The sequence below is a fragment of the Quercus robur genome, chromosome 5 (genome assembly GCF_932294415.1).
Source record: "Quercus robur chromosome 5, dhQueRobu3.1, whole genome shotgun sequence".
Taxonomy (NCBI): Eukaryota; Viridiplantae; Streptophyta; class Magnoliopsida; order Fagales; family Fagaceae; genus Quercus; species Quercus robur.
The window spans coordinates 28,680,057-28,697,254 of NC_065538.1; the positions used below are offsets into that span (position 1 = coordinate 28,680,057).

Below are 17,198 nucleotides of genomic sequence, written 5' to 3' on the forward strand. Positions count from 1 at the left end.
ATTTGATTTCAAGTACATGAATTAGATATCACTATTATATGATTATACAAAGGCAAATATTTGGTGCACACTTTGTTTTTTTCCTTTTCTCTTCTGTCCCATCCGTTACATGCAATCCTAGGACCCCCCAGTGGTCCATACTTTTATCCTTATGGATGACCCCTTTCACCCAAGAGAGTTTGGGTGGACAGAGTGTAGTGAATCAGGTTTTAGCAATGACTTGTTTGCTGATGAAGTTGAGTCAAAGCTTCAGACTAGTGATGAAGAAGAGTTACCTTTTGCCAGGCATGGACCAGTCTTAGAAGCTAATCTTGAAGAACTTTCTAATCAACGTGATTTCTGGATCTCCTGTACAATAGGTTTTATTCTTGATTACTGCCGATTTTCTGTTTCACATCTCCAGCATATTATTAGTACTGTATGGCGTATCCAGGGAGCTGTTCATGTTGTGGGAAGGGATTCTTCCTTTTATCTCATTCATTTTGAGTCTATGGATGATCTGAACCATGTTTGTGAGGAAGGCCTTTGGTCGGTTGATGGTGCTTTGTTTATTTTGGAAAAGTGGAGGCTGAACCTTGTAATCAGCAAGCTCCAAGTGAATTTCATCTCAGTGTGAGTCCAATTTCACAACTTACTATTGGAGTATCAGTATCTCGAGCTAGTGGAGAGAATGGGACAGTTAATGGGTGTTTTTGAGAGATTGGATTGGGAAGACAACATACCTCGCAACATCCACTTCATGCGTGCCAGAGTTCGCATTGATCCGTGGTCACCTGTGGTATCAGGCTTCGTTCTGAGGTTGGATGATTCAATGCAGGTACGAGTGCATCCATAAATTATGTAACAAATGTGGCCTAATTGGCCATACAAAAAACCAATGCACACAAAGCATGGATGATATCGAGGTGAGTATAGTCCGACAGAGGTTTTGGATCTAGAGATTGCACCAGGTACATTTTAGTTTTGATGCCCTTGAACCTCTTTTTTCAAATGAACGTAGAGCCTTTTTTAATCAGAGAAGTCGTTGGACTAGCCAAATTCATTTTGGGAATCTCATGCAACCTCATCGCCCCCAACCCCAGCCCAGAACCTCATGTAGGCCCTCATACCCATAATTCTAACCCACACACATATTCTGACCCAATGAACCCCCCACATGCTAGTACCCAGCCACAACAACATGTTGGACCCCCACAACCAAAAAATTTATAGGAATTCGAACATGCACACCTAAACTCAACAATTAATTTCCTCAACCTTGGTCATCACCATTTACCTTCAGCTCCACCTAACTCACTAGTATTTCATGTTTCATCTCTTTTTGTTTCTCCCCATCAATCTCAAACCTCTGATATACCCTCACCCTAACCCTAACGACAAAAACCCTTTAACCCAGTACCTGATTCCACCTTCTCTACGAGACCCCCTTGGTTGCCCCCTGTTTCTACTGATTTAAGATGGATTTGGGTCGGCCAGGATGGCCCTTTCATAACCAATGGGGAGTTCAGGGAGCAGAGACAAACTTCCTCTGACTTTGAGACAAAGAGTGATTCTCTTGCTGCTACCCTATTTAATCTTAACATCATAAATGAGACTCGACCAGAGGTCATGCAAGGTGCAACGTGGAGTCATGGACAAATCCCGGAATCTCTGGAGTCATTTATAGAGCCTTTAGTTCAGAGGACGATTTAGGTTTGAGTTGGGTAATTCTAGTAATGGTCCTAGGTTGTCCAGGACATAAGTAAAGTGCTATCAAAGTCAACGAACTCATGACAATGTGAACCAAGTGGGTTTGGGCCTTGAGAGGGAGGTGAACAGCACAAACAAACACCAAAAAGGGCAAGAAGATGTAGACCCAAGCCCAACAAGGGAGGCTGAGGTCCAAACCTTGAGTGATCCGGAATTGGGGTCTCTGAGATTGAGCCCTGAGTCTCATAATTCTGCCCAATTTGATCCTAGCCTAGCATCATGTGTTCAATGCAAGGACTGCTGGCCCATTTCTACTTCTACTAAGGTTTCGAAGAAAAGATTGAGGGAGGATTTTGGGAGGTTTGGTCGTAACCTTAGACCATGCCATCTGTGTGGTTTCATTTCAAAGGTGGATATTGGGCAAAATCAAAAGGGTAACTCTATTGCTGAAGAGGACTGTCAAGCTTATGCTTAGATTAAGGATAGCAATTAGAATGATATGTACCCTGGATATCCAAAAGGGTTATGGGAAGCTAACCCCAACAAGCTCCCCATAATCCATGAGGATTCTCAACTGGAACTGCAGGGGTTTGGGCAAGTCCTTTACAGTTCAGCAATGCAAGAAAATTGCCCTTGAGTCCAAGCCTGCCATTATTTTTCTTATAGAGACTCGGCTGGTACAAGGTAAAGGGAGCATTATATGGGAGAAGTGTGGTTTTGCAGAAGGTTGGGAGTTGCCAAGAGAGGGTCTTAGCGGTGGGCTGCTGCTTGCTTGGTTGCCATAGCTTCAGCTTCATATTTGCTATGAGTCCAAGCACCTTGTCCATACCAACTTAGTGGACAACCAAGGTAACCCACTCTCTATTACTTTCATTTATGGTAATCTTGAAATGTCTAAAAGGGAAGAAGTGTGGAACAAACTTAGATCTTTAAAATTATTAGCTCATCCAACAATCAAGTTGGTGCTCAGCTATCTCCGTGTTGCCCAAGTTTTTAGTTACCAAACAAATTAAATAGAAGTCCCATATTCTATAAAGTAGCAATAACATCTACTAGTTTGTACTAGCTAATGGTTTATAATTGATACAATTCAATACATATTATTATCTTATTTCATTTTTTTTCATAGGCTCATAGCACAAGCAATGCATGCTTCTTAAGGCCCTAACACAACCAATATTAGCTGCAATAGAATGCATAGTATTTCTTAGGTCTAATGCAACGTACCTCTAGCTTAGACATTATAGAATTGAGAAAACACAAAAAAGGAGAATTTAATGCAGTATCAATAATGATAATAATAATAATAATGATAGTAAAAAAAGGAGCCCAAAAGGTTGGTGCACCAGTGACTTGCCACTGGTAATAATTATATGAAGGAATTGATTCTTGTAGTTGACATTATGATACTTGAATGAATCACATCCAACTTTGACTTCAACAGGTCAGACTTTACCACACACAACCAGTAGAAATGATTCCTTTCACTTCCATAACATCTTCTTTATTGGGCATTGCAGCGTTGACAACTTCAATCTTGAGAGTGACATTTGATTTTTTTTTTTTTTGGGTGCGCGTGGATGTGCATAGTGTTGAAACACAAATTGAGATTGAATGAATTAAAAAAAAAAAAAATTAAAAAAGTGTTAAAGAGTTAAAAAGTTAAAGTTTAAAAATAAGATGGTGAAAATTAATGTGAGATGAATTAGTAGTATTGCACTCCATTTTTGCCTCTTCTTAAAATTCGTTCCAAAAAATATTGCAATGTGAGAACAGTGCAATGTGGTATAAGATGAAGAACTTGAAGTATTTTAGAAGATTAATGAGGCTGATGGCACTCTAACTCATTTAGGTTATAGAATCTTGTCCCAAATAAGTGTGTCACATACAAAATGAGTGCAATGCACATTGTGAGCGCAAAATTTCCACAAATTTCTGATTCCATGGGGGGTTTGGCTTATCTCTAGTATTTTTTTTTAATTCGACATATTCTTTTGTTCTAAATATACAATAACAAGTGATAGTGGGTTTTAATTTTCACATTTTATTAAGTTAATGGGTGATGTGACAGTTTTTTATTAAAACAAACAGAGATTTTTTTAAAAAAGTATTTGAGATAAGCCAAACCTATTCTATGGAGTCTAAAATATTAATATAGCTTAATTGGTGTTTAATGCATTTAGACCCCCATCATATTTACTTAGGCTTTTGCACTTAAATCGAACAATAATTGGGACATGAAAAGCAAGAAATCTCTATTTTGCCATTCTTTGATTCTTGCATAGCCTTTTGGTCATGTTATTTTAATTTTTAATTTATGAAAGTCTTTTGGCTTCTTTCACACATTAGAAAATGAGTGTGAGTTAAAGAGGTTTAAAGCCTGTGCTGTATATTTAAGAGTTAGGCCTTTTTGGATATACACCACTGTAAGTTTCTTTAAAACCTTCTCCCCTCTCCTCGTGTGTGTGTGTTAAAAATATTTAGTATTCTCAAAAAAAAAAAAACAAAAAAAAACTTCCACTTCTACAAAAATAACTATATAATTCTTTTTACTAGTAATTTACACACATACACACTCAGTGAATCTTAAAACAACAATTTAAATTCAAATTTTAACCATCCATGAATAATTGGGATTTGGAGAATCCATGTACCAATATGTGCTTCTCAATAATAATGAAATAACTGTAAAGAAATAGATATTCAAGTAGAAATTCATACTTAATAAAGCAGCCTTGTAGATCATATGACAAGGTCTATTCAACCACCAAGCTTAGTGCCATTAGAGGTGATAGATTGAATGAACCCATAGAAACAGTGCACAAATTACTAATAGAATTTATTTGAACTTCTTAATGAAGTCATAGATGTGAGAATCGGTTTCCTCTGCTCTTTCTTGGTTGATGAAGTGACTCACCCCTTCCATCACAATAGCTTCCTCAAAAATGGCACATCTTTCTTGAAATCACCATTGTGTATGTATTCCTTTGTCCCCAGGGTGGTGTACACCATGTCCAAATCCCCCACTATGAACTTCACAAGTACCTTCACTTGCACTCTGGTCCATTTTTCTATGACCTCCCAGTTTCTGCAATAATCAGAAACTAATTCTCAAACATTTGTTTTATGAATACCAAAGTACTGGGACATTTAATGTTAAGGAAGGCCAAGATTTAAGTTTCATGCTTATATTTTATGTGAACCCAAGATTTTGGTTCTTTTGTTGATTAAAAACGTGCCGGGTGAGCGTCTTGGAAGAGGATATCTCCATTTGAAATGAATCAATCTCATGTTTCATATTAAATATTACAAATCTAAGATATAGTCATTTAAAAAAACATGACTCTATGCATAGTTAGATTTAAGAATTAAAACCTTAAACATGAAATGGGCACCTAGAATTTGTTACATATCAAGTCTTAAGCATAAGAAATGTTTTGACATTTAGATTCTGAAACATTTTCATTGATGTTTGTAACATACTGGTCAATTGCTCGGTAGTAGTTCAATCCTCCAGTGAAGCCTTTCCGGTCAAATTTTGTGACATAATAAGTAAGCTCTTCTTTTGAAAGCCAAGAGGGAAAGGAAATTGAAGCGTTGGTACGGATTCTAAATGCATTTCCTTTCGGGAAGCAGGGTGGACTTGGTTTTTGAATTGAGAAAATGGTCTTGACTACATTTGCTATACCTATTTTAGCAATCTCAGCTTCAATTTCTCCTGGTGCCTGCAACACATATGGAAATATCAAAGTAAAATTGGGTGTCGATATAAGATATTAGTTACCAAGTTTTAGTTTTCAATTTTCAGAGTCCAAGATTAGCCTCTTATAACTTGGAATGTAACGTGCACGAAAGTCTAAGCCTAAAAATCTTGAGCAAGAATCATAAAAAAGCAAATAATGTGACTTAGAGAGCCTTTGCTCAAATCAAACAAGTGATAGGCCAAAAACGAATTGACTCCTTGTGATAAATTAATTGATTAATAGCCAAGTTTATTAATTAATCAAATTAACATGCAAAGTGCGTGATAGCACAAACAAATCACCAAATAACTAAATATGTAGCGGAAAATAAATGACATGGTGATTTGTTTACGAATGGGGAAAACCTACATAGCAAAAACCCCATTGGGTGATTTTCAGGTCACTACTCTTGAAATTCCATTATTATCACAACAAGCGGTTACAAGTAAAGAAATTCCAGTATCTTATACCAACCTATAGTTGAATCCTTACCCCAATACCCAATTGAACTTGTTCTGTAGTGATAATTTCCCCTTTTGATGCATGGCTCCCAAGTACATGACTAACCAATTGTGTGGATCCCAGTACGTGACTTCAATCACCAACTAGAGAAGGTTGTTGGCTGTAAAGTTCTTCAGTTCATCCACACGATGAAAATCAAGAAGATGCTTGGTCACAAACCCTACGGTGCACAAATACAACAACTTCTTTAGAAGAGATGAACAAGGGCAAAACTTTGTCTCCGGTTACAAATTGCTTGAACAAACTTTGCTCAACACTTATGTAACTTGTGTATACTATGACGACCCTTAAAATAATCCTTTTATATGTCTAGGGTTGTGAGAAAAGAAAGCCCAAATACATAATCACGGATTAGAGTCAAAATAGAACTGGAATTCTATTTTTCATAAAGCTCGACAGATACCTGTCTGTCGAGATGCTATCGAGTAGCTATTGAGCCACGGGGCTAGAACAACTTCTTAAGCTCAATGGATAGCTAGCTATCGAGTTTTAATGAACAGCACTTCTTCAGCTTGAATCTTGGATAGACTTGCATGTCTTCAACACTTGATCTTGAAACACAGTTTATTGAAGTATTAAACATATCCTAGACTTACCCAAATACAAGTAAAGTGCGTTTTGTCAAAGGATAAGCCAATTACATAAAATAGTGACATATGTTCCTAACAAGTGACTCACATATGTCCTAACAATCTCCCCCTTTGGCAATCAATGACAAAACCACAGCAAACAAATGAATATAAGAGAGAAATCATAAATCATTCAACTCATATTCACTTGTTGAATACAATAAAATCTATCCTAACACAAACTCTTGGAAAACTTTGTAAGAAGAGAGTTTATGGCAAGTAGACTTTGGCAACCTGTATTTCTGAAACACTTTAAACAAAACTCATCAAGGCATTTTTGTGTGAAACATAAATAATAGATTGCATACAAGAATAATAAACATGTGTATAAAGATAGAAAAGAAACAACACCTGTAAAAGTAGGTGAAAGAAACATATATCAACATATATAAAGAAGATAAGTACAATGTATGTCAAAAGTGGTCACAAGACCCATGTACAAGAATAAATGTATCTAGAATAGAGAAAAGAAAAAGATACAAGTAATCCTCACTACATCCCTCAAGATATCAACACTCCCCTAACTAAAATGTCCTATACTAAATCTCCCCCTAAGAATGACTACTCTCATATCCAAAACTACTTTCCCTTTTTGTCACAAGTGACAAAGGATAAGAGTGTCAAGTAGACATCTCATCGGTAGAGCTAGCATCTCCATCATCATCATCCGAAGCATCATCGTCATCACCATCATCATCATCCTCATCCTCAGAATTAGATGCCACTAGAGGAGGTGGTGGAGGAGAAGCCTCAAGAGCATAACCACCTATGGTTGTCTGTCATCGTGCAATACGGCCAACACGAACGTTCACCTAATACAACTTTGTAGAGAGTGTATCAAGGCGAGCCTTTATGCGATGCAGTTGCGCCATGATGTCTCCTAGAGTCATATCGCTTGTAGAAGAGGAAGGAGCAGATGGGGATGGAGCAGAACGAGATGGAGTTGAACGAGAGGGAGGAGTTGCTGAATTCGACTATCGTGACCTCAATTGCGCCTCGCTACGTTTAACGGTAGCATAGTCTATGGCACACATGACAAAAAAATGGTCAGAAGAGGGAAAGGGAATAGAAAAATGGCATAGAATCCATGTGGTAGCCGAAGGGAAAGTGAGCTTATCACAGGTAGCCGTATCCCTATACACATCTAAGATAGAAAGAATAAAATGTGAAGGAAAATCTATAGTGAGGTGCTCTAACAAAGCCAGCAAAAATCGAGCACGAGGCTCTGTGATAGAGTTATAGTAAGAGAGTGGGTGCAAAACAAAAGTCATCACCATGTTTATGAATCTAGGATCTTTAGCAAAGGCCTTACATGGTGTAAACTGATGATCACCCCAATCTACAGGACGCTCACAAAAGGCAAAAATCATCTCGTCTTTGGACACAGTCCTTAGATGCTCACAACCGGGGTAGTCAGGATGCTCTACCCTCAGAACATGAAGCACATCCGCAACAAGCTGTGTTGTGACTATAATGCGTGTGCCTCAAATGCGAGTAGAAAAGAGAGGTACGAAAAATCGAATCCATGCATGTTGGAGTAAAACTCCTGGATCAGCACGGATGGACAAGTGATCGGAACGTCACACAGTGACTCCCATCCTCGACTATGAATGACAGTGGGAAGGTTAGTGTCGGCGAAGTCCGCCAAAATGACTCAGCGTTCTGAATGAACACCTTGTCAAGAAAAGTTCTCTGAGAAGTCCTTTCGAGCATCCTCATCACAGAACTTAATATGAGAAGGAGTAGGATCAAAAAAAGACGATGCCCCGGAATGAAGGGGGTTCTGGGACAGAGCAGATTTATGCTTAGGTGCCATAGACACGACTAACGTAAACAGAAAGAGAGGGAGAGAAAGAGAGACAATTAGAAAAGTCCCAAAGCAATTCAAATGTAACAAGTATATTGAAAAGAGAGTACGTATGCATGGGGAATGCATGAACATGTGATATTCAAAACGAATTGCATCATGGGCTTAGCCCAATCCAATCCTACCAACACACAATCAATTTGCATACATCTAAATGCATGATAATATGTTATAATGCTTATGTGGTGCAATGCATGAGATTTTAAACTCATTTAATCAAAAACCCATCCCAAAAATTTCAGTAACAACTCATTAATTTTGAAAAAGCCCAAAATTTTTCAAAAACCCCAAAACCTAGGTCTAAATGCATGAAATGCATGAAAAATGAGAGAAAAAGAACACATACCAAGTGATTAGAAGCAAGGAAAGGCCAAAAATCACGTGGGTTGAAGGTTTAGAGGGAGAAGAAAGTGTTTGAGAGGTGAATAGGCACGGATAGATCAAGAGAGATCGAGGAAATGAGAACCGGATCGCGAAAAACCTATATATAGATCCTCAGTAATTCTCGACAGATAGAGGTATCGAGAGGTGTCGAGACATCTGTCGAGAAAGGTGTCGAAAAACACAACGTCGACAGATATAGCTGTCGAGAAGGTGTAGAGAAACAAAGTAAGGACACAAGAACAGAAGCTCGATCGATCCACCAGCTGTCGAGAAGCTATCGAGGGTCCAGGAACTTTCTCGATCGATCCACCTAGCTGTCGATGATCTGTCGAGATTGTGATAAGAACAAAGCTTAAGAGCTCGACAGATAGCCAGGTGTCGAGGAGGTGTCGAGATAGCTTAAAAACCATTTTTCAAGAAGGGAAAAACACATATATGAATGCAATAAAGCATGCAACTCAACTAAAGATCCAGTCAACATTTTAAGCTCTCAAAATCATCTCTCAACTAAAATATTAAGCAAAATGATCCCAAAAACACACACATACACTAGACAAGTCTAACCAATTTTATATTTCAAAAACTGGTTAAGACAGTTTAGTGAGCATACAATAACACATGTAAAACCTTGTGATGACCAAATCACATTGTACCTGCACATGTATCAAGAGTAGGAAAGAATATTGCGTGTTGTGTGTGAAAAATATCGCAAGATTGCATAAGTGTATACTTGTTATGATGATTTGAGATATGAGAAAATCAATATAACTCACACACAATCATAATTGTTTGATCGGGACTATCACCTTCGAGGTACATCCTATAACTCCCACATCTCCTAGAATACACACTTGTAATCATATTTAAAGTATTTTTGATCTTTTTTCTTTTCATTTTCTTTGCATATTTTTGTTTAAGCAAATCATGCATAGGCATTTAAGAGAGAGAAAAGAAATACCCAATGATGGTAAGCATTTGACATTCCAATTTTGCTATGCAGAAGCACACAAATGTCATTGACACTGCATTTTTGCTATGCCAAAGCATACAGATGTCATTTCATGATTGGCGGGCTATAGTGGTGAGATGGTTATTTATAACTTTCTCTTAGGATTTTCTAGTCCTTCCCGTCAAAAAGAGTGATACGAGTGTTAAGTACAAGAGATTACTTAATTTTACTCATCACAAACAAGAGCCACAAAACTCACTTGCTTAGTTGTGCATAGAGATGCTCATCTAAGCTACAAAAGATACAAAGTTTAGAAAAATTTGTTTCAATGGCCATCCAAGGTACACAAGTACCAATGTACACAAATACACACTGTTTTTGTATTTTTCTAATTTTGATTTTTCAAAAAAAAAAATTATATGAAAAACAAAACAAAGCAAAACTAAAAAATAGCCAAACAAAAACATGTTAAGCAAAGCAAAGCATAAAAACTGGATGTAAATGCATGAGGAAGAAGGAGGAGAGAAAGAGATCAATCCATCGAGATAACACCAATGTTTTGATGAAGGAATTCAAAAGTTTGCTGTCAAGAGGTTTGGTGAACAAGTCAGCCTTCTGATCATCAGTGTGAATAAACTCAAGAGTGAGAATATCATCTTCGACAAGCTCTCTAATGAAGTGATGTCGAATCTCTACGTGTTTGGTTTGAGAATGTTGAACCGGATTCTTAGAGATGTTGATGGCATTGGTATTGTCACAATAGATGGTGAGATGCTCTTCATAAATACCATAATCATGGAAGAGTTTTTGCATCCATAGGAGTTGGGTGCAACAGCTACCGCAGCGATGTACTCAGCTTCTGCAGTGGATAACAAGATGGAGCTCTACTTTTTGCTCATCCAAGAGACAAGATTGTTACCCACATAAAAACAACCCCCCGATGTAATCTTTCTATCATCAGCATTCCCAACCCAATTGGCATTAGAATATCCAACTAAGACATCATTTGTGTCCTTGCTGTACCACACACCGAACTCAGCAGTGGGTTTGACATACTTTATAATTCTTTTTAAAGCAGTCATATGGGATTATTTGGAATTAGCCTGATATCTAGCACACACTCCAACACTATAACTAATGTCAGGTCTACTAGTAATAAGATAAAGAAGACTATCTATCACGCTTCTATATAGGGAAGAATCTACACTTTTGCCTAACAAGTCCACAGTGAGTTTAACATTTGAGCTCATAGGGGTTCTAACAGAACTAGCAAATTCCAAACCAAACTTTTTCACAAGATTCTTAGCATATTTAGATTGAGATAGAAGTATACCTGAATCTTGTTGACGAATCTACAATCCAAGGAAGTGTGTCAGCTCTCCAATCATGCTCATCTCGAACTTGGCTTGCATGAGTTTTAAGAAGCCATGAACAAGTTCATCCTTAGTCGACCCAAAGATAATATCATCAACATAAACTTGAACAACTATCAACTCGCCATCTTCCTTTTTGATGAAGAGAGTCTGATAAACTTTTCCTCTTATGAAACCATGTGACACCAAGTATTGTGTGAGCCTCTAAAACTTTGAATCCTTGACAACCTTTGTTCCCTCACAGGTTTTTTTGAGGATGGTCCATGCTTCCTTAGTAGTTTTAGTGGAGGATATCTTCTTGAACTCCTCATTGGTAACTGCATTGAATAAGGCATTCAACGCCTTGCTGTTGAAATTTTCCGCCTTGATCTTGGCATCGTCCCAATCGATCGGCGCTTCTGTAGGCTTAACCCAGCCTAATTCCACAGCTTGCCACACTTTTTCATCTAAAGACTGTAAGAATGCTCTCCTGCGTACTTTCCAGTATGCATAGTTAATGTCATCAAATAAAGGAGATATGATTAAAGATTGTCCTCTATCCATGACAAATAGGGGTCAATGGATTAACACAACAAAGATTAAAACCTAATCAGAGTGTGCCTGCTCTAATATCACTTGATAGGCCAAAAACGAATTGACCCCTTATGATAAATTAATTGATTAATTAGCCAAGTTTATTAATTAATCAAATTGACATGCAAAGCGCGTGGTAGCACAAAAAAATCACCAAATAACTAAATATACAGCAGAAAATAAATGATATGGTGATTTGTTTACGAATGGGGAAAACCTACACGGCAAAAACCCTACACCTGAAATTCCACTATTATCACAACAAGCGGTTACAAGTAAAGGAATCCCAGTACCGTATACCAACCTACAGTTGAACCTTTACCCCAATATCCAATTGGACTTGTTTTGTAGTGACAATTTCCCCTTTTGATGCACGGCTCCCAAGTACGTGATTAACCAATTGCACGGACCCCAGTACACGACTTCAATCACCAACTAGAGAAGGTTGTTGGCTGCAAAGTTCTTTAGTTCATCCACATGATGAAGATCAAGAAGATGCTTGGTCACAAAACCCTACAGTGCACAAACACATCAACTTCTTCAGAAGAGATGAACAAGGGCAAAAATTTGTCTTCGGTTAGAAATTGCTTGAACAAACTTTGCCCAACACTTTTGTAACTTGAATAAAAAAATCCTTTTATATGTCTAGGGTTGTGAGAAAAGAAAACCCAAACACATAATTATGGATTAGAGTCAAAACAGAACTAGAATTCTGTTTTTCATAAAGTTCGACAGATACTTGTCTGTCGAGATGCTGTTGAGTAGCTGTCGAGCCACGGGGCTGGAACAATTTCTTAAGCTCGATAGATTGCTAGTTGTCGAGCTTTAATGAACAACACTTCTTCAACTTGAATCTTGGATAGACTTGCATGTCTTCAACACTTGATCTTGAAACACAGTTTCTTGAAGTATTAAACACATCCTAGATCTACCAAAATACAAGTAATGTGTGTTTTGTCAAAGGATAAGCCAATTATATAAAATAGTGACATATGTTCCTAATAAATGACTTACATATGTTCTAACAACAAGCATGCTTACCTAACTGTTTTAGCTATTTCATAGAAACTAGGCACCAAAGAGGTAAATGGGATTAAACAAATAAGATTTTATACTAAAACATGATCATTTAAGCATACAAGAAGCCAAATCTGGTTATGTTAACGAAACAAGAACCTGAAATCTGCATATATAGTAGTCATCTCCAAAGAAACCTCGCATTCTATCCATTGGCTTCATCTATGGACTCCTTGGCATGAATGGAGCACTAAGGCACACAAATTCCTTCACTCTTTCAGGCTTACACATGCACAAGTACCAACCTATGATGGCTTCCCAATCATGTCCTACAAGAAACACTTGCTCCACACCCAGTGAATCAATGAGAGCAACAAGGTCATTGACAATGTGATTGCAGGTGTAGCTGGTGATGGAAGTTGGTGTATCAGTATCTCCGAAGCCCCAGAGAACTGGTGCTACAGCATGGTATCCAAGTGAGCTCAAAGCATGAATCTGGTGGCACCAGGAGTACCAAAGCTCAGGGAAGCCAAGGAGGAATAGTACTACTGGGCCTTGTCCTTTTTCTGCTATGTGCATTTTGATGCCATTGACACTCACAATCCTATGATCTATCCCCTCCATACCTATCTCTCTTTGTCTAAGAAGTAAAAACTCTTTTTTTTTTCTTGTTCTTTCACATGAGCCTAAGCTTCATGGGTTGGTGGAAGTAGCTAGCTGGTGGATTTAAAGAGAGGTGTTATGAACAGTACAGGAGTTAATGCAGAGCACAGAAAAGTTGAGTCTCTAATTAAATAACATTGCTACTGCTTTTGGGAAGGGCTAGCGTGGCTTTTCAAGGCAAAGGAATGTTGGGGAAGAACACAGTAACATAACATTAATGCTGGAGCACATGTTAGATTGGTTGAACAAGGAACTTCTTCGAGAAAGTATGTCCATATCAGGATTACATGTAATCATACATGATAGCATTTTTTAAACTTTATACTCGCGTACATTCATTCACCAAAAAAAACTTTGAAAGCATAATTCTATGCCAATTTTGTGAAGACATTATTAAAACCATCTATAGCTTATAGCTAATGGGATAGGCTAGAATACAATGATGACTCAATGAGTGTCTTTTCCCATTTAAGTTTTAAACTATGGTGATATTCATAAAATTAGAAATTTCAACCATGGGATTTGTTCCTCTTAATAACTCTGCTATTGACACAAATTTCACTCTTTAATTTTTATTTTCGCAATTTGTTGTTCCTCTTATCAACTCTGCTATTGACACAAAATTTCACTCTCATTAAAGGCATGTTTAGTATACTGAATAAAGATTACGACAAGAATCGTAATATTTATTATTGAGAATAAAATGTGTTGTGATAGATTAACTAAATCTGTTCATAAGTTTGGTTATGAGTGGTAACATTAGAATATAACTTAAGGTTTATTTTATGAAATATCTTACTGAAAGAATTATATTTCTTTAAAATATATATATATATATATACATATTTTTTAAATTGAGAGACAAATGAGTTATTTTTTTTATGGTTTTTTATTTTTATAACTGTTACTTGTATATGACAAGTTTGTTTATTTGAATATATATTAATTTTAGAAGTCATTGCACTTGCTAAAGAATAGCTACTACAAATTTTTTAAAGAACAATAACTATTCCTCATTTTGAAAAATCGTTATTCTTAAAGAATGACTATTTCATGTAGTGTAAAAATAACTAACTAAAGAATAGCTAAACCATATGAATAGCTATTACTTTATAATGTGTGTTACAATCTACTAAATATTTACCACTGATGAAGTGTAAATCGTCAGTCTTTGTAAGTGTGTCCAAATGGAGCCGAGTCCTCATCTGCGTTTCTGCAAATATGGTAAGATGGCTCCTTTGAGGTGGTCACCGGTGTGGTGCTTGCCACAACGTTTTCGATGCCAGAGTTAGTATAAGGAAACCTTTAGAGAATAACACAAAATATCAGAGTAACTATAGGTGCTTTTTGGTGTAGCTATGTATCTTGTGTTGGTGTTGTGAGGGCTTTCCACAGCTACTTGCCGTTGTGGCTGTTATTGTGGTTTGAATGCCTCTCTTGGTAACGCTTCATGCTTAGTAATGTGGGCTTTAATGGGCTTGCAGTGATCTATACAGCTAGTCTTGTAACCTTCTGTGGCATTATTGACTGCATTGAATGGCTTCATTACCTTTGTCAGTGACGCGGATATATCGTTGGAGATATTTGATTAGCTCGTCTGAGAGAATGGTCTCGTCAGTCTTGATGAGATCATCCAGGGAAGTTGAGTTCGTCAGTCCCATCTGCTGCCCCCAAGGTCCTGTGGTCGTCGTGATGTGTCATGACGATCATAGAAGATGAAAGGTTTTCGGGCTAGACATGACTCTTGGGGTTTCTCTCCGCATTTAATGCGTGGTGGTGGTGCCACACGCGTTGTGGCCACGTGGCTTGTTCTGATAAGTGGAGTTAATACTTCAATTGTGTGACCCTTGGGTTTCTCGTTGATTTTTAGTTTTTGTGTCTTGGTTTTTAAACTTCCCTTCTTTTCACTTCCCCCTTCACTTTTCCCAATCTTTTAATCATTGCTCTGTGCTTCTTCTTCTCCACCTTGGTCTTGCGATTTTCTTTAAACCTTTTGCATTCTGTGACTAAGTTGTGGTTGCTTCCTTTTAAGGTATGTTTCTCTTTTTCTTTTCCTTCGTTTTCTTTATGGCATAGATAAGTAGTGCTTGATCTCTGATTTTGCTTTTGTTGTTTTCCTTTTTTTTTTTATTTTTTTTATTTATTTTTTTTTTTTTTGTGTGTTGGGGTTTTTTAGGACTATTTTCCCTTTTCCCTTGTTCTCTGTTTTTCCATGGTTAGTAGCTCTGAGGTTAGGATAGCCTACCCTTCAATTTCCTTTCTTTTTGCTCGTTTGGGTGGTTCCTTAAGTGTTTCCCATAGCTTTGCCCCTTTAGTTGGAGGGTTTGTTTTTGGAAGTAGTGGCTTGAGCATTGCGTTGGCTGATTTGCTTCCCTTATCCAGTCAGTCGCTTGATTTGTTTGAGGGGTTAGTGATTAGGCAGGGAGTGATGTCTAAAGTGTGATCGAGTGAGCTTGAGACCGGGTTGTCATCTAGTGACGACACGGTGGAGGGGGATACCGCCGTCTCTGCCCCTTAAGAGGTTAAGGCTTTCCATGCCCTTGAAGAGGTGTATGGTTTGGACAGTGAGACACTTTCTAGGTTTAAGGGTAGATTCCAATTCCCAGATAGGGTTAGGGTTCATCTACCCTGTGAGGAGGAACGAGCTTGCCACTTCTTCCCTGGGAAGGTATGCTTCTACGAGGCTGCCTTCCTGTGCGGGCTTAGATTCCCCATCCACCCATTTATTATGTTGCTTTTAGGCCATTTTGGTATTGCTCTCAGGCAACTTACACCCAATTCGTGGAGGATAGTGGTCAGCTGTATGGGGATATGGCTGGCTGTTACGGATGGAGACATGATTAAAGTGGACGAGCTCTTCTACCTGTACCGTTTAAAGGAGTCTAAGGAGCATAGGTATTATGAGCTGGTGCCTTGGGAGAGGAGGACTAGGATCGTCTGGGACCTGCCTTCATCCTTCAGATACTGGAAGTCCCAGTTCTTTTTTGTGTTCAGGGATGACTGGGAGACTCCCTTTAACAAGGTTTGGGGTGATCTCCCAAGGTTGCTCCGTCGGTGGAGAACCCCAAAAATAGGTGCGTCATTATTTCTTCTAGTCCTTTAATTTTCATTATGTTTATTTTATCGTCACTAACTCCTTTGCCCATTGTCTTGTACAGTTAAGAGATGGCCCAAGCTTAAAAGTAGGTACAAGAAACGTGTTAAGAAGGCCATCGAGTACATGAAGATGATCGAGGATTTTGACAATCTAGTGGACCCGTGAACTTTTGCCTTCTATTGCCTTGGTCCAGAACCGGCTGCCTTTTTCTTGTTCGTATTTTTCCTTTTGCATGATCTCTGCTTGCTTCGTTCCTTTAATCATTTCTTCCGCATTAGTACCTTGTACTTAGTCAAATTTTCTGTTGTGGTTCGTACCTTTGTTGAAGGGTGGTAACCTATTAGTGACTTACTCTTGCCTAGGAGGAGTCCCATTTACTTAACCAATTTTCAACTTATTTAAGGGATTCATCAGTAGCTTACGTTCGTCTAGGCGGAATCTTGTTACTTAGCCAATTTTTGGCTTACGCCCTTTTAAGGGATTCGGTAATAACTTACATCCGTCTATGCGGAATCTTGTTACTTAGCCAATTTTTTGGCTTACACCCATTTGAGGGATTCGTCAGTAACTTACATCTGTCTAGGCGGAATCTTGTTACTTAGCCATTTTTTTGCGACTTACACCCTCTTAAGGGATTTTGTCGTTCATTGGATTCGTTAGTAACTTACATCCGTTTAGGTGAAATCTTGTTA

The 17,198-nt window shown here is 38.0% G+C and overlaps 1 pseudogene; it reads right to left on the bottom strand.

The window, feature by feature from the left end:
• Nucleotides 1–4,528: 4,528 nt before the first annotated feature.
• Nucleotides 4,529–13,399, bottom strand: LOC126728059 (uncharacterized; annotated as a pseudogene).
• Between the last annotated feature and the right edge of the window lie 3,799 nt (nt 13,400–17,198).